At 50.8% G+C, this 25,125-nt stretch overlaps 1 protein-coding gene and 1 pseudogene across 1 annotated transcript in view; both read right to left on the reverse strand.

Annotated features, from left to right (window-relative positions):
- LOC120383937 (E3 ubiquitin-protein ligase TRIM39-like) overlaps window positions 1-25,125 on the reverse strand; it is a 961,691-nt gene that overhangs the window by 162,011 nt on the left and 774,555 nt on the right. The gene's annotated exons all lie outside the window — the stretch shown is intronic.
- LOC120383990 lies at window positions 5,370-23,867 on the reverse strand (annotated as a pseudogene).

Here is a 25,125-nt window from a genome sequence, read left to right on the forward strand (position 1 = left end):
TTGTGGAAACTGAGGGACACAGAAGCAAAGAGATTCGCTCATGGTCAAAAAGCCAGGAATAGAAAATGGCAGATCTGCTGATAGTCAGTCCTGATCCCTAGCCACGTTTATCCTGGCCTCTCTGCTTCAGCTCCAGTAACAACCAGAATAGAGGTTTTCTTCTTCTCCATGTTCTTTAACTTCACGTCATTGCAGAAGAAAGATTTTTTCTTACCAGCTGGCTCTAATGCATGGAGATGTCTTTCCAGAAGATGTGCTCTGGCTCAAGCACGTCATAGGTTTTCTGGAGGAAGCACTCGGTGACGTTCTAGGTCCTGTGTTATACACACGTTCTAGGGCTGCGCCGTCCCTCCCCGCTGCTCCTTTTACCAGCTCTGCAGATGCCCCTCCCCCAACCCCCAGGGCATACGCCCAGATGGCAGCAACTCCCTCACCTGCCACTACATCATCTCCTCCGCAACCATCTATAGTGTCCGGGGCCCCTCACTGTGACCAGGCAGCACAGCATCCATTGCCTCCTGGTGCCCGCCTTGCCCCAAGTGGAGAACTACGTGCAGGCGTTGGCAAGGGTGGTGGTGCCCATTGCCATTGAGGCGGCCTCCAAAATGTATGGAATGGTCATCTTCTTCCTAGCATCGGAGGCCGCTGCTCAGGAGGTGGTGAATGGTCTGGCGGTGGGGGCGTGTTCGGCCCCTGGAGCCATTGGAAGACCTGGGTGTCCAGTTAGTCCTGACCTCCGTCCCTCCCTTCCTGCGCAATGCCGCCCTGGTGCCTGCCCTTTCTATTCTGGGGCGACCAATCTCTGTTATCAGCCCTCTTCCACTGGGCTGCAAAGACCCCACCCTCCGTCATGTCCTCTCGTTCCGCCGGCAGGTGCAACTTCAACTGCCGCTGGCGGCATGTGATGGAGAGGCGCTCGAGGGTTTCTTCCTCGTCCCCTACCATGGAGCCCACTACTGGGTGCATTATTCCACGGGGGAGGCCCAGTACTACCTCTGCCGGGAGATGGGACACGTCTGGAGGGACTGCCCCTTGGCCCAGCATGGAGGGTGTAAAGAAACCATGTTCCAGGGGAGTCAGAAGGGTCTAATGATTATGGCACTGGACTAAGAATCAGGAGACCTGGGGTCTATTTCTGCCTTGTTGGGTAAGTCAGAAATTCTTAGTGCACAGACTGTAGATTAAAATAGGGTTGACTTCTTCAGGGACAAGAAACTGTCCAGAGCTGTGGCATTTGAGACCCTTTCAATTATCCTGTGCTGGTTCCATCAGGCAGTTTGTGTTTCCACTGCTTGGTCTGAGTCTCTCTTAGATCTCCAAGGAGACCTTTGACTGCTCTGGGTAACGTTCTCTGGTTTCATTGGAAAGACAGCAGAGAACCCAGGGAGTTATAGAAGGTTCTGGTCACCCTGGTGCCTCTGTCATATGCTTTGCAGGAGTTCATACAGGATCTCATGCCAGGCAAATGTCCTGCTTGGATTGGACTTAACTTTACAACTCCTGCAATGAAGTGGACCTGAGCGGATGGCTCCCCGTTAAATCAAACACTTTGCATCTTTCCCCATGTTAAATACATCTGAAGTGTTTTTAAACATTAACCAAGCTAATTGGTTAGCATTATCTGTATTTATTATTGCTGCACAAAAAAGCCTCTAATCAGCTCTAACACACAGTGCAGCAACCACTTCTATTGCCCGCTGTGCTGGCACAGTGACAGCGTATTTATGCAAGTTTTCAGTTGCAGAAGTTTGGCCTGTATTTATTTATGTCTGAAAGACACCAAAAGTTAGATTCTGACTGTGTGGAGACATCAACTATTATAGAAACCACATTATAACGTTTACTTTGCTTTCTATAGATGAGATTATAATAAAAATGTCATAGGAAAGATCCAAATGATAACTCTAGCCTGTGTTCTTGCACACAGGTTGTTAAACCCTGGGAACTGCTGAGAGCAAATTTAATCGGACTATATCCAGTACCACAGACGCGATACCAGTATGTACTGACAGCTACAGGTGATTTTTCAAAAGAGGAAGAAGAATTTCCACTTAGAACTCTGACAGCACATGAGGTGAAGAAGACAACATGTAAAATTATATATCCACATGGCTGTGCAGAGCAGACACTGACAGATCTAGGTTCTGAATTGAATCATGAGGTAACAGTTTACATTTTCACTCTATGGTCAATTACACAATCATGGCCGTGTGACAGGGGCTGTTAGCAGCTACAAACTGAGCCCTTTGGAAGCCGGCACCCTGGTCACAGAGAACACCCAGGGCACCGGGTGCAGTTAGAGTAGGAGGCAGTGGTGAGCTGCAGCCGGTTCGCACCGGTTTGCGGGAACAGGTTGTTAAATTTAGAAGCCATTTTAGAACCGGTTGTCCCACGTGGGACAACTTGTTCTAAAAGGGCATTTAAATTTAACAAGCGCTCCCTGCTGCGGCCCAGCTTACCTCAGCTCTGCCTCCACCTCCTCCCATGAATGCTCCGCCCTGCTTCTCCTCCCCCCGCCCCCGCTTCCCGCGAATCAGCTCTTCGCGCGGGAAGCCTGGGAGGGCTGAGAAGCAAGCATTCCGCTCAGGCTCAGGAAGACGACGCTGAGGTAGGGGTAGAGGGAATGAGGAGAGCGGTGTGCCCGGCCCTGCGTCCCTCCCGGCCCCGCGTCCCCGGCCGCCCGGCTCCGGCCCCGGCCGCGTCCCTCCCCAGCCCTGCGTACCCGGCCGCCCGGCTCCGCCGTGTCCCTCCCGGCCCCGCATGTCCGGCCGCCCGGCTCGGCTGCGTCCCTCCCGGCCCCGCATGTCCGGCCGCCTGCCCGGCTGCGTCCCTCCCGGCCCCGCATCTCCAGCCGCCCGGCTCGGCTGCCCCTCCCGGCCCCGCGTCTCCGGCCCAGCCACGTCCCCCGGCCCCGCGCCCCGGCCGCCCGGCTCCAGCTGCAGCCCGGTTCCGGGCATGGCGGCGGCCGCGACCCCACCTACCCAGATGCTGGGCCCGCAGCGCGGGTTCGGGTGCGGCGGCGGGCCGGGCTCCAGCCCGGCAGCGTGGGTCTGGGCGCGGTCCTCCCCAGCTCCGCAGGCCAGCCGCCTGGCTCCGGCCGCGTGACTCCTGCCCGGTCCTGCATCCCCGGGCTCTCGGCCCAGCTGCGGCCAGACTGTAGCGCCGCCAGCCACGCCCAGGCAGCGCGGTAAGGGGCAGGGAGGGGTGTTGGAGAGAGAGCAGGGAGTTTGGGGGTGGGGGTGGATAGGGGTCAGGGGTCAGAGGGCAGGGAACAGGGGATTGAATAGGGCAAGGGTCCTGGTGGGGCAGTCAGAAAGGATCAGGGGTCGGATGGGGCAGTGGGAGGCAGTCAGGGCAAGGGTTCCAGGGGCTGTCAGGGGATAGAGAGACGGGGTGGTTGGATGGGGCAGGGTCCTGGGGGCCATCAGGAATGAGAGGAGGGGTTGGATGCCGTGGCGGGGGCAGTCAGGGTACAGGGAAGGGGGGTGCATGGGGCAGGGGTCCCTGGGGTGGGGGTGGGGGGCATCCTGTAGGGAGCCTGAGGAAGTCACTAGCTCAGTGCTGAGAAGAAAGCAGCAGTATAAGATTCTCAATTGGAGCAGGAAGGGGGCTTCTCGTAACTGCTGCTATGTTGTGATGCACCATAAAAAGTGCTTAGTGGAGGTTCACTGGCAGACTGCCTGCTGCTTCATTCACACAGAGGTCTGCCAGCCAGGGGTTGCAGGAACTGATGGGGGAGCCCATTCAGAGTTAGAAATTTAAAAATGAACATTGCCTGCAATCTCTTCATGACACTTCATGCTGCAAATTGTGAGTGACAACACATTATTGTGTCTTGTCAGATAGTAAAAACCATGTTGTATATTAACCTATTTGCCAACATATTTCCCCATGTAATAACACAGTAAGATTGGATAAGAGAACACAGTAATTACACAGAATTCAGTGAGAACTAGGGAAAGGAACGCAGAGATTTCTGAAGGAAATTTTATGGGAAAAATTATCTATTTTTAGATTAATATTTCCCTGTGTTAAAAATTAGGAAAAACACATAGCTTTGATAAAAAGCACAAATGAATCCGTTAAAAGATAATTTTAGGGTATTTATTTTCAAATAATCAAGGTACGCTTAGAGCACTCTGGCATGAATGGCATATTGTGAATAAATCTTCAAAACTGAATTATTACATTGAAAATGTTCATAACGCATCAAGTTTAAAACAAAAAGGAGTCCTAGCACTGCCATGTGATGTGCCTCCCCTCAGACTCTGCTCAGCTAGATCTTCAAGAAATTAGGTTCAACAGCTAATTTCAAGGAATTAGATCAATCAGTCACTATTTTTACAGAGCATTAGAGAAGGTGGTGGACAGAACCCAGAGGAATTGAGATGAATTTCCTGGAGAAACTTTCTATTCTTTGTACTCTAAACCTCACATGACAACAAAAATATCACCCTTTCAACTGATTTATGGCCAAGAAGAAAAGTTTGCCAAAAAGCTTCACCAAATTTCATGTTATGTGTCATTAACTGCCGGCGTCTTTAATACAATTAAGTTAATTTGTGATGACTGAGTAAAGGAACACAACCCCTTCTCTGTTTCTTTATCAAACTACATTTGTTGTGTCCTTATAACCAAGAACGTGAAGAGCCTGGCAGTACATTGAAATCAATAGTGCACAGTGACAGTACATTGCCTGCAAATAATATGTCTAAAAAAAATAAACTAAAAACTGCAGATTGTAGAAGAGATTTCTAGCTATAGGAAGAGAGCATTTGAGGTTGGGGACTGTGTTTTGTTAATTGATGTGAGAAAAAGAAAGGAAGGGTCATATCTTGATTACCAATTATATGTAGATAGAAAGTTAAAAATCACATGAATTAATGCTGACAGAAGTTCAAAGATTATTATATAATCTTGTGTGAGTTAACTTAAATATATTGCTTAATTAATTCTATCATTTTTTCAACTATTAATTTTCAAAGGTGTAGTGCAGGAGGTGGATGTAGCTTCCCTGCCTTCCAGAGAGAACCAGTCAAGACAATAAAGAGAGGGGGAGAGGGAGAGAGAGAGCAGCTGCACATGTGTGTAGTTGTGATGTTTATGACACATGTACATTGAACTGAACAACCCAGTCTGACAATTTAATAGTTTATTTTGTTAAGATAAATATTTTGGATTTCTTGAAATTCCACAGTTGAAATACAAATGACGTTATTTAGAGAAGTTAACCTTCACTATAGATTTGAGGGAAAGAAAAAAACTGTAAATAATTCCATTTCTACAAATATATTTATATGCTTGTTTTTGAAATACTGTTGAAACGTAAAGTAAAATATTCTTGTATTTACACCTTGTTACAATAATATTTTCTAAATTAAAATAATATTTTTCTTTCATATTTACACTTATTTCACAGGGGTAGAAAATTCTGACTGGAGTGAATGACCCCATCCCCCACCATCTGCTACCCCTGGGGCAGGGGACGGGAAAGGTGGGGGCTGGGGGTTGCCAGGTGTCCAGTTTTCGACTGGAACCTCCAGTTGAAAAGGGAAACTGGCAGCGTCCGGTCAGCACAGAAAGTCCAGTTGCTGCAGTAACTGGCCCCCACCACTGGGGGCGGGAAGAGCAGCAGGGCTGGGAGGGGCCAGTCTGTGCCGCGGGGTCACTGTCAGGGACAGAGATTCTCTCCGGCCTGAGCTGGGACCGGGCAGATTATCAGGGGAGCCGCGTTTGTACCCCCAGCATTGACACCAGGATAGAAATAAGGGCAGAGCTTCCCGGAGAAGGTGCCAGTGAAAGTGAAGAGATGGGACCTGTCAGTCACATTGTAAAACGAGACCTCGCCCGCCTCATAGTCCAGGAAAATCCCCACCCGGCTGGGCCTGACGCTCACGGGGAGGGGGTTCCTGGGGTAGGTGCAGGCCTTGTATCCTCCATCCCTCAGCTGCACGACCCAGCATCCATTCCCAGGTGTGGCTATGAACCATCCCTTCCTGCTCACAGATTCCCTACAAACCCCCAGTTCCCAGCCTGTCTTGTCTCCCACCTCCACCTCCCAGTAACGCCTCCCGCCCGTGAACCCCTCAGCGCCCAGGACACAGACACAACAATCAAATCTCTCAGGGTTGTCGGGCAGATCCTGGCGTTTGTCTCCATTTCTCACACGTTTCCGATCCTCAGACAGGATGAGGTAGGGATTTGCCGTGTCTGGATCCAGAGTCACGTCCACTGGGGAGAGAGTCACAGAGTCAGGGCCGGGGGCAGGGGCTGGTCACTGGGATCAAAGGGAAATTAACCTGCAGCCCCGTTAATCACTGTGGGGGGAGGGGGCGTGGCGTGAGTGGAGTCAGGGCCCTTCTGCCTGTGAGGAGACAATGAGAGGAAAGGGCAGGAGGAGTAGGAGGGGTGAGGTGTCAGCGGAGCGGGGGAGGGGAGAGGAAAGGGGAGCGGGAGGTGACCGGAGCAGAGGGGGTGGAGGGAGGGACATAGAGGCGGGGCAGGCACAAGGGCTATGGGGTGATAAGGAAAGGGAGGGGCACCAGGGGGCAGAGGGAGGTGAAGGCAAGGGCAGGTTCCAGGGGGCTGCAGGGAGCGAGGGAGGTGGGCACCAGGACAGAAGAAGGTGATGGACCCCAGGGGCACAGGGAAGCAAGGGAAGGGGCAGGCACCAGGGGCAGAGGGGTGAGGGAATGGGGAGCTCCAATGGGGCAGGGGAAATCAAGGGGCGGTGAGCTGCCAGGGGTGAGATGATGAGGAGTGGGGGAGGTGGAACCATGGGGGGGGGGAGCGAATGAACAGGCATTGGTGCCAAAGGGGCGGAATGGGGGGTGAGGGAGCAGGTGAGCAGAAGGGGGCAGAGAGAGGGGTGTGGAGAAGGGCAGGCCCTAGGGGGGCAGAGGCGTGTGCAGGGTGATGTGGGCACCAGGGGGGCAGAGGGAGGCTGAAGGGAGGGGTGGGGCCCAGAGGTTAGGAGCGGGGGAGGGGCGGGGTGGGGCAGTGCTGAGGTGAGGGGAAGGGCTGAGACCAGGGGTCCCCGAGGCGGGCGAGAGAAAGGACTTGCACCAGGCAGGCAGAGGAGGCAAAGGAAACAGCAGGCACCAGGGAGGCAGATGGGGCCAGGGTAGAGCTGGGACTTGGGGCAGAGGAGGAGCTGGCACCAGGGGACTGGAGGGTGGTGAGAGGTGCAGGTGTCACGGAGCCAGTGGGGGCGGGGAGGGGCAGGGGTGACAAATAAAGAGAAGGTGGCATGGGTGAGGGTGGCAGAGGGGCGAGAGGAGCGCAGGGTCAGTGGGGCAGAGGGTGGTGAGGGGCTGGGCATCAGGAAGGAAGGGGACAAGGGGAGTATCCGGTGTTGGGGGGCAGGAGGAGGGAAGGGGCAGGCAGCAGGAGGGGGCAGCTGGTAAAGGGAAGGGCAGGTGCCAGGGGATTGAGGGGGTTGAGCAGAAGGGCAGGCACAGGGAGGGCAGAGGAGGGGATGGACAAGCACCAGGGGGCAGAGAGGGGTGAGAGGCAGGGCAGGTGGGCAGAGGGAGGTGTTTGGAGAGGGGCCTGGGGAGAGGCCGGTGCCTGGGGGTCAGAGTGGGGTTAGAGGACGAGGGAAGTGGGCACAGGGGACGAGGGAAGGGGCGGGTGCCGGGGGTCAGAGAGGGTGGGGAGAGGGGCAGGTGCCAGGAGGGCTGAGGGCAGTAACATGGGCGAAAGTCAGGACAGCAGAGGAGGGTGAGGGGTGGGGTGGGAGACATGGCACAGAGGAGGGAAAGGGGAGGGGTGGATGCCAGGACATAGCGGGGGTGTGAAGTGATGGGAGGGCTCCAGGGTGCAGAGGATGTTTGGGGGAGAGGGGCAGATGCCAGGAGGGCAGGGGGAGAAGGGATGGGCTGTTCCAGTGGGGCAGAGATGGGTGGAGGGCAGGGGCATGTGCCAGGGAGGCAAAGTGGGAGTAGAGGGGCAGGGCCCAGGGGAGCAGAAAGGGAGTGAGAAGAGAGGGAGGGATGTTGGTGAGGGGTCAGAATAGATGCTGGGTCCAGGGTCCCTCACAGGGGTGAGGGAAGGGTAAGGGAGGGGCAGGAGCCCCTGGGCCCCTTATCTCACCCCCACAAATCAGGCTGAAAATGGAGACTTGGCTCCAGCCTGAACTCTCTGCCCAGAGCCATTTGTCCCATGGACGATACTAGCGGCACAGACCCTCTGCAGCTGCACCTGGGCATCTCCCAGAGCGGATAATGGTCACAGAGACCATCTCAGAGCCCCAGGGGCTCAGGTGTCTCCATCTAATGACTGTGCCAGCCACGCCCTTCGTGCTGGGGGTACGAGTGGGGTTTACACCCCAGCTGCTGGAGCTCTGTGTATCGAGGATACGAAGACATCACAACGGCCGTGTGAGTCCCCCCACTGTCCTGCCAATGTGGCTCAGCCCTGACACCTGCTGGAACCTCTCCCTGGGGAGGAACCGTCCCTGCGGCCTGTTCAGGCCTTGGCTTCCCTGAGGAGATGGTGGCCAGAGCGCCCCCCTCCCTCCCAGCTCTGTGTGGTAGGATACCCCAGAATTCATTGACCCCTGGGTTACTGGTGCTGTTATGTGTGTGCATGTCCCCTGGGCTTGCTAACCTCTGCGGGTGCTGCCCAGTCTCCCCCAGCATGCACCAGTGCACACAGAGGTCAGGCAGCAGCCTGGGTGTGAATGTAAAACACAGCTCAGCCACAGCTGAGAGACAGGAAAGCTGCTGTGTGGGCACAGTTTGTTTTACTTGTGTCCGTGAGTTTCAGAGTCTGGTTATAAAAACATCTGCCTCTGCACCGGGGAGAGGGCCTGCCTCAGCCCAATCCATGGAGACACTGAACAGCTCTTAGCCCTTCAGAGTTTTGTAGAAGGAAATTGCAGGTTAAAGGCCTGTATGAGCATGGAAACCCTGCTGTTGGGAGGGGAGATTTGAGCAGTTTAATGCCTATTAAGGTTAGGTGAGATAATGTCTATCAGGCACGACCCAGATACCATACTGGGAAGGTGAAGCGGAGGGGAAATTACTCAGCATTTTTCCAAAGCAAAGGAGCAGAGAGCTCTCAGGGGCTGGTGGGGTTTTGACAGATCTCATTTCAGCGGAGCTTACAGCACAGTTACCTGCATATTGTCGGGCTTTTTCCCAACCTGAAATCAAGCAAATACAGAGAGATGAGAACTACCCTGAACACAGACTTGCTGAATAGAAAACAATCTCTAACAAAGTTTATGATAAGAGAAAATATATTTCTGTATGATAACTATCTATTAGCAAAACCACAAATTTATTTACCCGCATTTAGTAGGGCTCTTCTCCACTCTGAAACCAAACACAGACAGAGATGAGACCTCCCCTGACCACAGACACTCCAAATACGATACAACTTTGTAGCAAGGTTTATATTAGGAATAAAAGGCAACTTACTGAGTTCACCCTGCAGTTTCTCTAAAAGCAAAGCAAAGAGAAACGAGTAAACATACGATAAAAGAAAAAGGAGGCTATTCAACAAGATCCAATGCCACACAAACCAAACTGACTCTCAGTTCATAGTGAGAGCTCTGAATACCTGCCCTGGGGGGGTCTACAGAACTTGTAAAGTTTGAGATTCCCCCTCCCTTACCCATTGCAATGAACAAAGGGACTCACCTTTCTCTGCAGGATGCAAGTGAATAGCAGGAGAGATGTGTTACAAGGTAGAAGATTTAACTCAATTATTGCAAGCTCATTGGAGTCATTTTTCTACTGGTAGAAAGTAGAACACACACACAGAGGCTCTGCCTAGCTATTCCCATTGCGAGCATTATACTGGGGACACAAGGCCTAGTGCAGGTAAAACACTGAGTAAATGGCCATCTCCTTTCCCTTCTGGCTGAGTGAAGGGAGGCCCCACACGGAACTCGGTGGCGTTTCTGTCCATCTGTACTGGGAGAACTTTTGAAAACCACGTCCCATCAGCTCCAGCGTTTCAGGGCATGTTCTAGGCCTCAGTGGGCAGAAACTTCCTGATTTTGGTGAAAACCGGAGAACTGTAAAAGCCGGATTTCCACTAAAATCACCATTTGATCCCTCAAGATACAGGATGAGGCAGTGACCTCAGGGTTAGGGTTTAAGCTGTGGGTGAGGTTAGAGTTAGGGTCAGCAGGCCCCTCATTACACTCCAGTCATCCCCTCCCCAGCTGCACTTCTTGCCCCAGTGTCAGTCAGACACCCAGCTCTCCTCACCTCTGGAGTCCAGCCAGGCCATTCTCATCCCTGCTCTGGTCTGAACTCTATTGATCTGGGTAACAATCAGAAAAGCCTGATTTTAGTGGAAATTAATTTTTCCAGTTTTCTGCTTTTCACCAAGCTTGATAAGGTTGTGGCCAGAGTAGGGAGAAGAGGGACCCAGTTGAAGGGGGATGGAGATGGGGAGGAGCCCAGCCAGGATTACTACTGGGCCTATGTAATCAACAAAATGTGCTACCCTCTTGTTAAAGATTTGCCACATACTTATGCTCCGTGACCTAAACTCTCAGGGTGAGATTTTGTGCTCAGACCCTGCAGCCCAGGAGCATGTGAGGGCTCAGGCAACTTTAAGCTCTGCCCTGTATCCTCCTGATCTTGGGTGCTCTGGATGCCAAATCAACCCCCGCAGCAACGCAGGGCTTGTCTGCATGGGAAAGTTACACTAGTACAAGGTAAAATGGCCATTTAAACCACTTTTGTTACACCGGTGTATAGCTCCATGGCAACACACACATTCCGTAAGAAGAGCGAGTTTTTCTGGCTACGTTTATGTAATATGAGAAACTGCTCCCGGCTGGCAGGGGAGCAGAGCAAACTCACAGAGGCGAGACATCAGGAGCTGTTGCTCTTCTGCCCTCCCCTTACGCAGCCCAGGCAGGGAAAGTGACCTGGGATGCAGGGAACCTTGACATCGCTCCTCCATCGTGCCCTCCCCCCGCCCCAGCCCCCAGGGGTGTGCAGAGGGAGGAAATCCCCAGCTGTGACGATCTTTACATTGAATCCCAGCCTCCCTTTGGCTTCATTCCAAATGTCTCCCCTGCCCAGCAATCTCTAGTTTACTGACATCTAGTTTGATGACGTCCTCATCATCTGGACTCAGGGGAAGGAGGCCCTTGAGGAATTCCACCAGGATTTCAACAATTTCCACCCCACCATCAACCTCTGCCTTGACCAAGCCACACAAAAGATCCACTTCCTGGACACTACAGTGCAAATAAGCGATGGTCACATAAACACCAGCCTATACCGGAAACCTACTGGCCGCTATACTTACCTACATGCCTCCAGCTTCCATCCAGACCACATCACACGATCCATTGTCTACAGCCAAGCTCTAAGATACAACCACATTTGCTCCAATCCCTCAGACAGAGACACACACCTACAGGATCTCTATCAAATGTTCTTACAACTACAATACCCACCTGGTGAAATGAAGAAACAGGTTGACAGAGCCAGAAGAGTACCCAGAAGTCACCTACTACAGGACAGGCCCAACAAAGAAAGTAACAGAACACCACTAGCCGTCACCTATAGTCCCCAACTAAAACCTCTCCAGTGCATCATCAAGGATCTACAACCTATCCTGAAGCATGATCCCTCACTCTCGCAGATCTTGGGAGACAGACCAGTCCTTGCTTACAGACAGCCCCCCAACCTGAAGCAAATACTCACCAGCAACTACACACCACACAACAAAAACCACTAACCCAGGAACCTATCCTTGCAACAAAGCCCATTGCCAACTCTGTCCACATATCTATACAAGGGACACCATCATAGGACCTAATCACATTAGCCACACCATCAGATGCTCGTTCAACTGCACATCTACTGCGGCCGTGCTGTAACGTGAGCAGTGTAGCCAAGCCCTTAGTGTAGATAAGATAACTGCTAACTTTTCCATTTGCACAGCCACTATTCTGCCCATCCACAGCTCCTACTCACCTGCATGGGGAGATGGGAGGTGGGGGGTTCATGCACAGACTGAAGGGCAGAATTGGGCCATAAGTTCCCCTGCCCGGCTTTGCAGTCTGGTTTTCCTGTGAGCAGCCAAGTTACGTATGTCGGCGCTCCAAGCCCAGCAACCTGAGCCTCACAAGGTGTTTCAAACTGAGCCAGGCTGATCCCCAGGGAACAGTTCAGAATCACATTTGATTGGGATTCCTGAGTGAGATCTGAATGGGTGAAACCACTTGACACTTCTTGCTTCAAACATTATCATAATTTATTCAGCTTCCTCTTCACCCTCAGCCCAGCTTCCATTGCCTGAAACTCCTCCAAACACAGAATCAAAGCCCCTTAATCCCTGTATCTTTACTTTTGGTTTTGTTTCTCTCTCTCACCAAATTCCCCCCTTTTGTTACTTCACCTTTCGCTCTGTGCTGCCTCCAGAAGCAGTAACTGGCCAGGCCAATGAGAACAGCCAGGAGAGACAGGATCACACCCAGAGCCACCATCCAGGGATTGACCCTCGGGAAAAACAGCTCTGCAAGAGAAAGTGCCATTGACTTGGGAGCAAACACGCACAGAATGAAGGCAGGACCCTGTGACAGTGGTGATGCTGTGACTAGTTAAGAGTCTCACAGGGTAATACACAGGGAGATGTGGCTGCTTTGTGCTTTATTATTAAGTCAATCAAAACCCAAGCTTTTGCCTGGTTACTGAACATGGCTAATTAATGGGAGGGGGTGTGTTGAGGGAGGGGAGAGGGTAAAGTGCAGCTCCATTATGCTACACCATCCCCCACTGGTGTAAGTTCAGGCACTCCCTAGGCTGCTCTAAGTGATCCCAAGGCTGAAGCCAGTGCAGACTGGCCCTCAGAATCAGAGAGTTGTGAGAAGCCTCCTGACACCCCTGTGCTCACTGGGGTTCAGCCACATGAAGGAATCTGGCCCAAAATATGTTAATGCAGGATTTTAATAAAAACAAAACTGAGCTTGAAGATTCAGAGTAAAAATTCCCCCAGCATCCTCTTTCCTGGGCCTTGGAGCAATGGCTGTCTAGAGGGTTCTTGCTAAGTGATTAGTGCAGCATATTGAAAACCATGTAAAAATTACAAGATGGCACTTGAAATCCTGAGGGGATTCCTGGTCCTGCTTGCAGGCTAAGGGGCTCTGTAGGGAGCGTGCATCTGGGTCCTCTGCAGTCAGTCTGCCAAGAGCCTGCCTAGAGCCGGGGGGGTGGGGGGGGGTTGGTTCTGCCTCGCTGCCTTAGGGAGCAGTCTGCTTTGTCTCTCTCTGTATTTGGCTGTGGCATGTTAGACTTCTGGATTTTTAGAAATAAAGCAGTGTGACATTGCAGCCTTTCAGGAACAGAATTTATGTTTTGTTTCTAACTCTCTGTGTGTGCTGTGAACAGTCAGGTAATGCTGGGCATAGCATAGACTAACCAGCAGTGCAGCACTATGAGACCTCAGACAAATACAGCGTTCTTACTATTGTAGTGATGAAATATTCATTCGATAGTAACCAAATTATTTGGTAGATAACACATAAAATCACAACCTTTTTTTCTAAAAATTAAGGTGCTCTTAGGTAAGGTTTTGTTTCTGCATATTTGGGGCCTGAACTTTTACTGCTGGTATTTTCAGGTGTAATCTAAGTAGCAACGCTCAGGCCATATTCAGGGCTCTCTTGTGATAGTCAGGAAATGTGACTTTATTACCCAGATTTTCACAAATATTTAGACCCACAACTCTCATTGAGAACAAAGGAGAATTCCCTCCCCCACCCCCACAGAGAATTGTGAAGTTCACAGTGTGAGCGCACACACACACACAGAGTAAGATATAAGCATAAATACTCCTGCTGGAAGGCTGCAGTGCATCATGACTTTATTTCTTAGAATCCAGAATCTGAATACACAAGAACCCCAGAACAGAGGGGGAGGTGTCTCCCTAAGGCAGCAGGCACAACTCACCCACCTTGCTCTACGGTGGCTCATCTATAGGCACAGTTAGTGTGCGGCAGGCTGGGGTGTAAATCTACTGTGCACTGGCCAGCTGCGCAGTAACTGGCTGTGTGCACCCTGCTGCACTGCACTAAAAGTTCCCTGGTGCACTTTGATCTGTTCCTGTATTAAAGTGGGTTAGATCATAGCACAGCGTGGAATTTTTAGTGCATGTAGCAGGGTCCAGCACAAGCTCAGAGACCTATACCACAATTTAACAGGCCCTTAGCCTGAGCCAACTGGCCTGGGTCACCAGCGGGTTTTGAACTGCAGTGTAGACATATCCAAAGAGAACTGAGGTTGTTCAGGACTTTACAAGACGTGCTCAGCACATTGAAGGTTTAGGCCAATAAACAGGAGACACAATGATAAACACTCTCTGCTCATGTCTGCAGCATCTCAATCTATCCATGTGCGGCACAGACGGGCACTGACCTGCTATGGTAATCGCTGACTCTCTCTCTCCTGGTTGAGTCGGGGGTTCCTGACACAGCAGGACACTTTCTGGTTGGACTCTTCAGTTAGAACAGTGGCAATCTCTGCTTGAAACAGGCCATTGGCCTCTGGGGATATTTTTTCAGAGGCTGATGGTAAGACCTGCCCCTGGAGATCTCTCCACTGAGCCTTGGGCTCTGGGTACCATCCGGCTGATCGACACACCACCCGGATCCCTCCGTCCTGATGTCCCTCCACAGAGATGACAGGAGCAGAGCCCAAACCTACAGAAGAAATAAATGAACTTGTGACAATCCTACAGTGCCCAGTAATGAGCCAAACGTTTTATTACACAGTTATCAAAAGCCATTTCCTATTAAACTGAGAATTGAATGTGAGTCCACAAGTGCAGCTGGTCCATTAATCTAATCAGATTCCAATTTGATAGAATTAATCTTAATGTCAGGGCTGTTCTATGCACAAACTTGCTCCAGTTTTGTTAAAGTTTTTTTTTTTAAACCAGTGCAAACCCTGTGTGGACACTTTCATATCAAGAAGGAATCGACTCAAGCTACATTAATATAAGCCATTTCCAAACCATTTAAGAGTGTCCATATAGGGTTTTGCACTACTTCATTGTAACCAGTGCATGTGGTATGTATAGACCAGAGGATCGCAAACTGCGGCCCCCGGGACCCTCCTGCCCGGCAGGCTCGCCACCAGCCCCTCCCCCGCTGTTCTCCCTCCCCCACAGCCTCAGCTCACTGCACCACCGGTGCAATGCTCTGGGCGGTGGCGCTGTGAGCTCCTGGGGCAGCGCCACTGCAGAGCCTGGCCTGACCCGGGGCTCTGTGCTGCGCGGTGCGTGGCTGGCTCCAGCTGGGCGGAGCGGCTGCCTGTCCTGGTGCAGCCACGCTGCCAGCCACCGGTGCTCCAGGCAGCTCTGTAAGGGGGAAGGGAGCGAGGGAGGAGGGTTGGATGGAGGGCAGGGGAGTTTGGGGGTGGTCAGGGGACAGGGCAGTAAAAGGACAGGTAACAAGGGGGTTAGATGGGTCAGGGATCCCGGGGGGCCATCAGGAAGGGGGGGTAGATTGGGCGGCGGGGAGATGTTGGGGCAGGAGGTCTAGAGGCGATCAAGGGACTGAGTTGGAGGGTGGATAGGGCAGGGGTTCCAGGGGGGCCATCAGGGAACAGGGGAATTTAGATTGGGCAGGAGTCCCGGGGAGGCAGTCAGGGGACGAGAAGCAGGGAGGGGTCAGAATGTTGGCGGGGGCACAGCCTCCCCTAACCAGCCCTCCATTCAATTTTTGAAACCCGATACAGTCCTCAGGCCAAAAAGTTTGCCCGCCCCTGATATAGACAAATGTTAAATTAATTCACTACCAAAAAACTTTGTTACTGGGGAGTTCAAGTTGCCTCGGCTGTGCCTTGTACCCTTCCAGAGCACAGAAGTTGGCAGCAGAAAACTGGACTTCACTGAGAGACAGGAAACACACCCACACTCACACCCACCAAATACAGACATTAGATAACAAAGAAATGCAGGGTAAAGGTATTGCCTTCTGTACCAGGCCACACTTTTACTGATGAGCTAAACTGAAATAAAATGAACTTAATCTGAATGATCTTAATCTTTTGTGTTCATGAATATTGCTTGTGCTGTTCTCTCAGATTACTGCTTGGTTACTTTTATTAAAGAAACTATTTCTGTCTCAGACTCTGTGCTTGCGAGAGGGGAAGAATTGCCTTTTAGGCCTGGTCCACACTAGGACTTTAATTCGAATTTAGCAGCATTAATTCGAATTAACCGTGCACCCGTCCACACCACGAAGCTATTTAAATCGACATAGAGGGCTCTTTAGTTCGACTTCTGTACTCCTCCCCGACGAGGGGAGTAGCGCTAAATTCTACATGGCTATGCCGAATTAGGCTAGGTGTGGATGCAAATCGACCTTAGTAGCTCCGGGAGCTATCCCACAGTGCACCACTCTGTTGACACTCTGGACAGCAGTCCAAGCTTGGATGCTCTGACCAGCCACACAGGAAAAGCCCCGTGGAAATTTGAATTCCTTTTCCTGTCTGGCCAGTTTGAATCTCATTTCCTGTGTGTGGCGAGCTCTGCAGCACTGGCAGCGATGCAGAGCTCTCCAGCAGAGGTGTCCATGCAATCTCAGAATAGAAAGAGGGCCCCAGCATGGACTGACCAGGAAGTCTTGGATCTGATCGGTGTGTGGGGCAAGGAGTTTGTGCTTTCGGAGCTGCGCTCCAACAAACGGAATGCAAAGACCTACGAGAAGGTCTCCAAAGCCATGACAGACAGAGGCTACAGCCGGGATACAACACAGTGCCGCGTGAAAGTCAAGACAAGGCTACCAAAAAATCAGAGCGGCAAACGGACGCTCTGGAACCCAGCCCCAGACATGCCGGTTCTACGAGGCACTGCATGCCATTCTCGGTGGGTCTGCCACCACTGCCCCACCAGTGTGCGTGGAATCTGAGGATGGGATACTGTCGATGGACTGTTCCTCGGAGATGTTCGCGGACGGGGAAGATGAGGAGGATGAGGCAGTCGACAGCGCTTACAACGCTGATTTCCCCGACAGCCAGGATCTCTTCATCACCCTCACTGAGATCCCCTACCAACCCTCCCCAGCCGTTACCCCGGACCCTGAATCAGGGGAAGGATCAGTCGGTAAGTGCTTTAAACATGTAAACATTTATTTCTAACAGAACAGGAATATTAATTATGCGAAAAGAAGGTCAATATATATGGGGATGGAACAGAAATCCTCTTGGGAGATTTCCGAGAAGCTCTCCTGCAGGTAATCGAAAAGCCTCTGCATGAGGTTCCTGGGGAGATCTGCCTTATTGGGTGCTCCGTGGTAGCACACTTTTCCGCGCCAGGCTATCATCAGGTACTCCGGGAGCATTGCCTCCACGAGCATGGCCGCATAGGCCCCCGGTTTGTGCTGGCTTTCACGCAGCATGCGCTCTCTATCTGCCTCAGTGACCCTCCTCAGGGTGATCTCGCTCGGAGACTCCTGCATTTAATTACAGTAATTTGTGTACTATTAGTATTGGGAGTGCTTCACTGTTCCTTTGCATAACAATGAGCGTCACTTTACAGCCACGTGGTGGAGGCTGCAGAGTGGCAGCATACAGGGATCTTTCCCAGGGAACAGATATGAGGGGGTGCAACAGGGGCAGAGTTTATGCTTTCAGGATTGCCTGTAGCAAGAGGACAGTGGTATACATTGACTTTTAAGCAGCCAAAAGTTTTTGGCTTACCATGCCTGGCTGCCTCATGATTCTGCTGTCCTGCCCCGCTTGTCTGGTCTGCAGTGCAATCCCCAGGCAATGAAAGCGAATTCGAAAATTTGAACTTTCCTGAGTGAGTGCTGTGCATGGTCTTGTTCACAGAGACTGACTAGACTATGTTTCCTCTTTGCAGAAATGTATCTTTATAAGGAAGTGAATCCCTTTTTCCCATCACACAGCTGCACCTGTATCTCGACGTGCTCCAGCATGCCCCTCACAGAGGCTGGCGCAGATTAGGTGGCACAAGAAAAAGACACGGGACGAGATGTTCGCAGAACTTGTGGGCTGCTCCCGAGCCGAGGCGGCCCAGCAGAGCCAGTGGAGGAGAACCTCTCAGCAGCAGCGCTCACACAGCGAACGGGAGGACAGATGGCATCTGGAGGACCAGCAGGTGACTCAAACGCTGCTTGGACTAATGAGGGAGCAAACGGACACGCTCAGGCGCCTTGTGGATGTTCTCCAGGACCGCAGGCAGGAGGACGACAGAGCCCCCCTGCACTGTATCTTCAACTGCCCTCCCCTGCCACAAAGTCCAATACCCCCCTCACCCAAAATAACAAGAAGGAGGTGCGCCAGGGGCCGTGAAAACTGTCACTCCACCCCAGCAGAGTGCTCAAGTACCAAAAAGCTCTCATTCGCTAACTTTTGAGAAGTCCTTCCCTTCCTGGATCACCCAAGCCCAAATCCCAGTTTCATTCCCTCACAGTGTAGTTGATTATTAAAAATAGTTTGCTGTTCATTACTGTTTCCGTCATGTTTCTTTACAGAAGACTTTGTGTGAAGGGGGGGAGGGATTTGGTAATTGCATAGGACGGTCACCATTACCTGGATACAGACACGGGGGCAGGATCTACAGCAGGTCACACACACAGTGCAGTCACTAGGCACCCTGGTCAGTCTGGGAGGTGTTTTTCATGTTCTGTGCATAGGCGGCAGGTGCCCTGCTCCAGCTATATTTGGAGCTGGGTCTCTCCCCCAGCCCTGCCTGGATCGGGCTCTGACCCCCACGGGTCTTCCCCCGCCCCGCCGCGCTGCGTACCTGCCTGACAGTAGAGCTGCTCCCCGCAGAAATGCTGTCTGGTGCCCCAGGGTCCTAGTGCCTGCCATACACAAATGGCAAGACAGGCTGCCCTTACCCTGCCCTTCCACCATAGCCCTGAGCCTCTCCAATGCCCCAAACCCTCAGCCCCAGCCAGAGCCATCCTCCCCCGCCCCCTCCTCCCCCTTCCCACACACCCCTCACCCCGCCCTACGCCCCCACCCCCAGCCCCGAGCCTGCACCCCTCACCCCTTCCTTCACACCCACCTGTACATGTCCTCCCCCCCGTCCTCCCCCGCCACAAGGCCACATAGCCCCCGCACACAGAGTCCCGAAAAGGAGGGGTGGCAGGCTCCGTTGAAACAACCAGTCCGGCAGTGCAGACCGCTCTAGGAGCAAGAGCCTGTCATTCCTCGAGTGTAGAAGCGGTCCGTACATCACTGCCCACCACAGTCTGCGTCCCTGTTTCAACCCTTTAACGCGAATTCATTACTAAAGAAAACGTTGTTAATTAACAATATTCCATTAACTTTTTCCATATTCCATATTTTTAAATGTGTGTTGGAAGGGGGGAAATGTGGTGAACGGGGTATGTAGCCTCAGAAGAAAGTCAGCAGTAACTGAAGCAGGGGCAGGTTCAGCTTCTCTGTAAAGAAACTGAACAGTCACATATCAGAGGGGTAGCCGTGTTAGTCTGGTTCTGTAAAAGCAGCAAAGAATCCTGTGGCATCTTATAGACTAGCTTACCCTGCTCGCTGAGGAACCTAGCTTTCAAAGCCTCCCGTATGCACAGCGCTTCCCGCTGGGCTCTTCTAATCGCACGGGTGTCTGGCTGAGTGTAATCAGCAGCCAGGCGATTTGCCTCAACCTCCCATCCTGTCATAAAGGTCTCCCCCTTGCTCTCACAGAGATTGTGGAGCACGCAGCAAGCTGCAATAACAATGGGGATATTGGTTTCGCTGAGATCCGAGCGAGTGAGTAAGCTTCGCCATCTCCCCTTGAGACGTCCAAAAGCACACTCCACTAGGTCTGGTAGTTGGGGTGAGGAGCCCAGCTCAGTGTGCAGCTCAGGCTACATAACCGATGGAGTGTGGGGCCCATCAGTAAGCTGCTGCCGGTGATGTGGGCACCCAGAAACGCAGGGCAGAGGGGAGCTACATGCTGTGGGGGATGGTGGAGAAGGAGACAGACACACCAGTCTCCTCTCAAATGCTTAAAGTAGCCACTGGGTAATAAAACTGTCCAGGTGTTGGGGCAGGGACCTGGGATGAGATTTCTCTCACCAGCCCTGTTACCAGCTACCCACTACAAACATTGCAGAGCACGACCATTATCCCCACCGCACTGTCACAGAAGGTACAGGGTCGGGGGGCAGTGAGCAACCACGGAGCAACTGAGTGGCCTAACAGAGTTCCCAGGACTGGGACTATTCCTCGCTCTGCCACTGACCTGCTGGGTGACCTTGGGCAACTCACTTCTCTGCTTTGTGCCTCAGTTTCCCATCTGTAAAATGGGGATAATCATGTGAAGCTCTTTCAGGTCTTCTAATGGAAAAGCACCATACTATGCGTTTGGTTATTACCTAGGCCCAGTAGTGTAGCAACTGCAAACCTAAGTGAGAACTACAATCACCTAAATGGCCACTAGCTCCTACAACAAATGTTTCCCCTTCTGTTAAAAAAAAACCACCCAGAAAATTCCCTGACAAAACCTTTGTTAGCACAGAGTTCAGGCTGCCTGGTGATATTATCTCCTGCCCTTCCATGGCACAGTGACAGCTCTGAGACCCTGTCCTCACTATTCTCTCCACTGGTCAGTACAGCTACACTGAACACAGGGAATGCAGCTGCACTGCAGGCAGATACATGCTGCAATTCAAATCTGTGGAACACAACACAAACAATGCCCCCTTCCTGTAATCCTTCCTCATGTCTATTCACTGACAAAAAACTTAGGTACCTCCAGGCAACCTTAACTCTGTATTATCTCCTACCCTTCCAGAATGCCTTTTTCAGCAAAACTCAGACCTCTAAAACCAGGAAATCCACAGTGAAGGTAAAAACCCAAACAACCTTAACTCTGCCCCTTTGGAGATGGTAATAACCACTGGGAATTGGCTGCATGCACTAAAGCTGCATGCACTGTGCTCGGTGTAGCTGTAATGACTAGTGGAGGGGATTATTTGGAGCCTATTGGCAGAACTGTCACTGAGATATGCAGAGAAGAGCAGGTGTACCTTGAGGGATCAATCATGCTTCATTTCAGTGCTGAGTTGTGCAGGTTGTGTCAGTAGCAGGGCACAGACTCCTTGCCATGGGCATTGTCTGGTGTCAGATATGCCAGTGATCACCAAGGCTTGATGAGGGGTAAGTGAAGGCAACGTCCCACAAGGAATCCTCAGGGCAACGGAGACGAGATGATAACATTTTGCAAGTCAGGGGTGGTTTGTGTGCAGCAGGCTCAGTGTTTGAATGGAGACCAGGAGTTCGCTACATCTGACCTAAACCTCATGTCATGGTTACAGAATTAGCTGCATCTCTGTCCCCTTGCTGGTCTCTCTGACAGCACCTTCAAGGGTCAGGCCTCCTGCCTCTACGTGTGCTGGGGGCGGGAAATTCCTCAATTCTTCCACTCTTAGAGCAGGCTCTGGGCTACAGGTCCTTGTGTATCAATCACTGTTACCCTGAAGGGGCCAGACACAAGCTGAGATCAATCCCAGTTGGTGGCATCAGTTTGGGGCAGATCAGAGTCATTGTTCATCTGCATTGCACATCCGATGAAGTGGGTATTCACTCATGAAAGCTCATGCTCCAATACGTCTGTTAGTCTATAAGGTGCCACAGGACTCTTTGCTGCTTTTAGGAAAAACGAATATTAAACAGCAAACTAGAATCAACCTTATCCAGAGCACAGTACCTGCCTCACTATAATGAGAAAAATAGTGTCATCTCACAATTAACCCTGTGACTACACTTATTACCCCATTGAAGACATTACATCATCATCAGAAGTTACTGACCTTCCACCTGCAGTTGCAATACAGCATTTTCATAGGAGACACTGGACTGAAAAAAACACACATACGGCCCATCATCGGAGGGTCGGATATCGCGTATTCTCAGGGAAACTCTCCCATTGGTGATGTTGTCTTTCAAGAGCTCAGTTCTTCCTCGATATTCCAGCATCTGCTCTCCATACTGATCCTGCCCACCACGGTACAGGTGCACAGCTGGAGAGAACTGGGATCGGAACCATCTCACCTCCATGTTCTCAGCACTCATCCTGGGGGAGAGGTGGCAGGGTAGGATGGCTTCCCCCCCAAGGGAGGCAGTGACTGGGTGGTCAGATCCAGCCACTGTGAATTGTGCTGTGAAATGTACAATGGAAAAAGGAAATTTAATTGGCACGGGGGCTGGGGTAACATTAATTCAGCAGTAAGACACACAGTAAGAGAGCGCCCTGCTTTAGAAGTGAGACCATTTAAAGACAAAAGCCTGACAGAGAAAACTTACCATAAATCAATCAAAGGTCTAAACACATGTTACACTTATCCCAAAGGATTCTCATCTGACACTTGGGACTCTTTGGTAGGTTCCAAAGTCTTTCCAACCTTTCTCTAAGGGTTTGTCCTCTTGGTTAACAGGTCCTGTCACTTTGCAGCCCAAGATCTCGGGCCTCTGGACAGTTCAAATCCAGCTTTTATACCAAAAATCTTTGTTCTCTTGGGCTTCTGGGACCTGGTCTAACCCAGTTTATGCAACTCTCCCTAGGGGTGGTACTTCTCTGGAGCTGTTACCTGTCCCACAAGTAATTACCCCCCATGGTTGGCAAATTCTGAAGGAGATGGGGTAACCCTCCCCCATGGCATAGATTACAATCCCGAGCCCATAAAGATACATATTATGTGTACAGATACCATTTATAAAGGGGGTACACAAATAAACAGAACATTCATAAAGTGAATTTGATAGTCCCCAAAATGCCGCATGTGGCTGCAGTATCTGTCACACAGAGTTCACATGTGAATCTTATACACTGTCCCTACTATCTCTGAATAAAGCTCTAACTTCTCATAGGCACCCTGGGGATAATGGTGCTGGGGTCCTGGGTCTCTGATACACCAAGGCCTTTCCATGCTGCTCCAGCCCAGGGGCCTCCTCATCTGTAGTAGGGGTGGTGTAAAGGCTGACAAGCTGTAAAGATATGAAAACAGACCATCACTATGCTGACAATGGCTTTAAAGGTAAAGTCAGAGGTCAGATAATGGAGAGGGAGAAGGAAGCAGATAGAAAAGTGCAGGAAACAGAACTGGTCACTGTGGAACTGCACAGAATGTGGGGGTCTCAGTGCAGAGACTCAACATCAGGAGAGACAGAGAAAGCTGGTTAAATTAACAAGATGGAAACCACAGCAGGAGGGAACCAAAATGCCCAAGTAACTATGGAGCCAGCCCTGGGATGAAGTGGGTCACTCTCAGGGTTTCACTGAGGGCACAGAAGGAAGAAGCCAGCAAATATCCTCACCTCCTCACTGTGAGATGAGGTCTAGCTCTGAGCCCTTGTCAGATGTGCCTAGTGCAGCATGAATGACTTGTGGGTTGTTACATCTAAATTGGAGAGTCTAGGATTCAGGACTCCTTCTTGGCTGAAGAACCTGATTTGTGACGTATATGATCGGTCAGTGCAGTGTATAGGAACTGGGTAGTGTCCTTTTAAATAGTTTGCGAGCCCTGTAGTGGTGCTCACTGTGTTCTGTGTTTTAGAAGCTGCCAGAAATCAGCCAAAGCAGTAGGGTGGATGTACTGTCTAGGCCTGACAAGATGGTGTATAGATAGTAACTATGGTCAGTGGGGACCCAGGTGTAGCCTGTGATGTCTCCATGTTGTTGGTTGTGGGCAGGTTGAGCAGATGTGGTTTACAAGACAAGGCGGTGATGTGAGATGGACAGTGATGACCAGCAATAGCAACAGCAGCAAACCCAGCGAGGAGGCCGGAGCTCCTACCTGACACCAGCCTGTAAACCTGTAGAGCGAGGCAGAGAGCGACGTAGCTGGGCCGAGCGGAGCTCACTGTGGAGCCGGGGGAGAACAAGGGAACCTTGCCCGTCATCGTAGCTGGGTCTGGGGAACAGGAGAAATAACAAGCCAGATGGCAAGTGAGTGGGATGCAGTGACAGTGCCATGGTTGTCTGACTTTCATAGCCCTGGTCCATTGATCAGTTATGTTTACATTAGCCCACTTCCCAATATTCATAGACTAAGGTCAGAGGGGACCATTAGATCATCTAGTCTGACCTGTGGCACAAGCCAAAGAAACATTTAAAATATTAAATATAAGGGTAGGTTAAGAAAAGAGCATTTAAAAACATTAAATAAAAGAGAAACATATAAAGATAGGTTAAAAGAGAGAACAGGGCAAGAAAAGGAAAAAGAAAGTCCCTTTGCAAAGGGCAAAGACAGCACGTGGTTGAGTCAGAGAGATATCTTACCCTTGCAGCTGTTCCTGGGGAAAGAGGGAGCTCCCAAGGCTCTCAACCCCTTGGGCTAGTTATCCCCACCTTTGGGTCAGACCAATCAGATGCTGTTCTACAGCTGCATCATAGAATACATTTTTTCTGAACCAATCCTATAGTTCCAAGATTTTTAAATAAGGACCATCTCCCTCCCCTCCCTCACTGCCCCCTCCCCCTTTTAACTGCCTTATTCTTATCTAAAAAACCAGACCCCAAGCATCTTTCCCACCTCTAGCACTTTTACATGGGTGCTTTAATAAGGTTAAAACCATAAGCCCTTAGTAACAAACATTGGTCATTTTTTAGTGAGGACAATTTGAAGCTGGAGCAAAGCCCCTGTTAGCAAAAACAGCGTCTGTGAGCCAGGGGATCAGAGATAAGAAGGCTGCTTCTTCCCCCACTTTTTAATAAACACTAGTGAAAGTTATATTATGTTTTGTACAGGAATAAACATTTTCAAAGACAATCTGTATGAAGACAGAGCCCTTTATTTAACATTTTACATGTGTTTCAATTTAAAAAAATGAGTCTGCAGAAACACCCCAGATTGAAAACCACAGAATCTTAATAACAGCTAGTTTTGATTCCCCTAATTCTGTAAACCTGTGGATCAGAAAGAAGTTTATTTTCCTCCTCACTTTTTAACAAATCCATGCAAAAGTTACATTGAGCTTTCATTTTCTTAGGACTTTAGATTTAAGTTTGAATTTTTCTGTAGCCCATCTGAAGAACACCTGTTGGAAAAATCATAGTGCTAATGAAGCCTTTCCGTATTAGGCCTGAGTAAACCAAAGTTATGTTATGCTTGTCCAAACTGTGTTGGAAAGCTTACAGAACTCATTAGACTGAAGGCCGTGTATCTAC

The sequence above is a fragment of the Mauremys reevesii genome, linkage group 15 (assembly GCF_016161935.1).
Source record: "Mauremys reevesii isolate NIE-2019 linkage group 15, ASM1616193v1, whole genome shotgun sequence".
NCBI lineage: Eukaryota > Metazoa > Chordata > Testudines > Geoemydidae > Mauremys > Mauremys reevesii.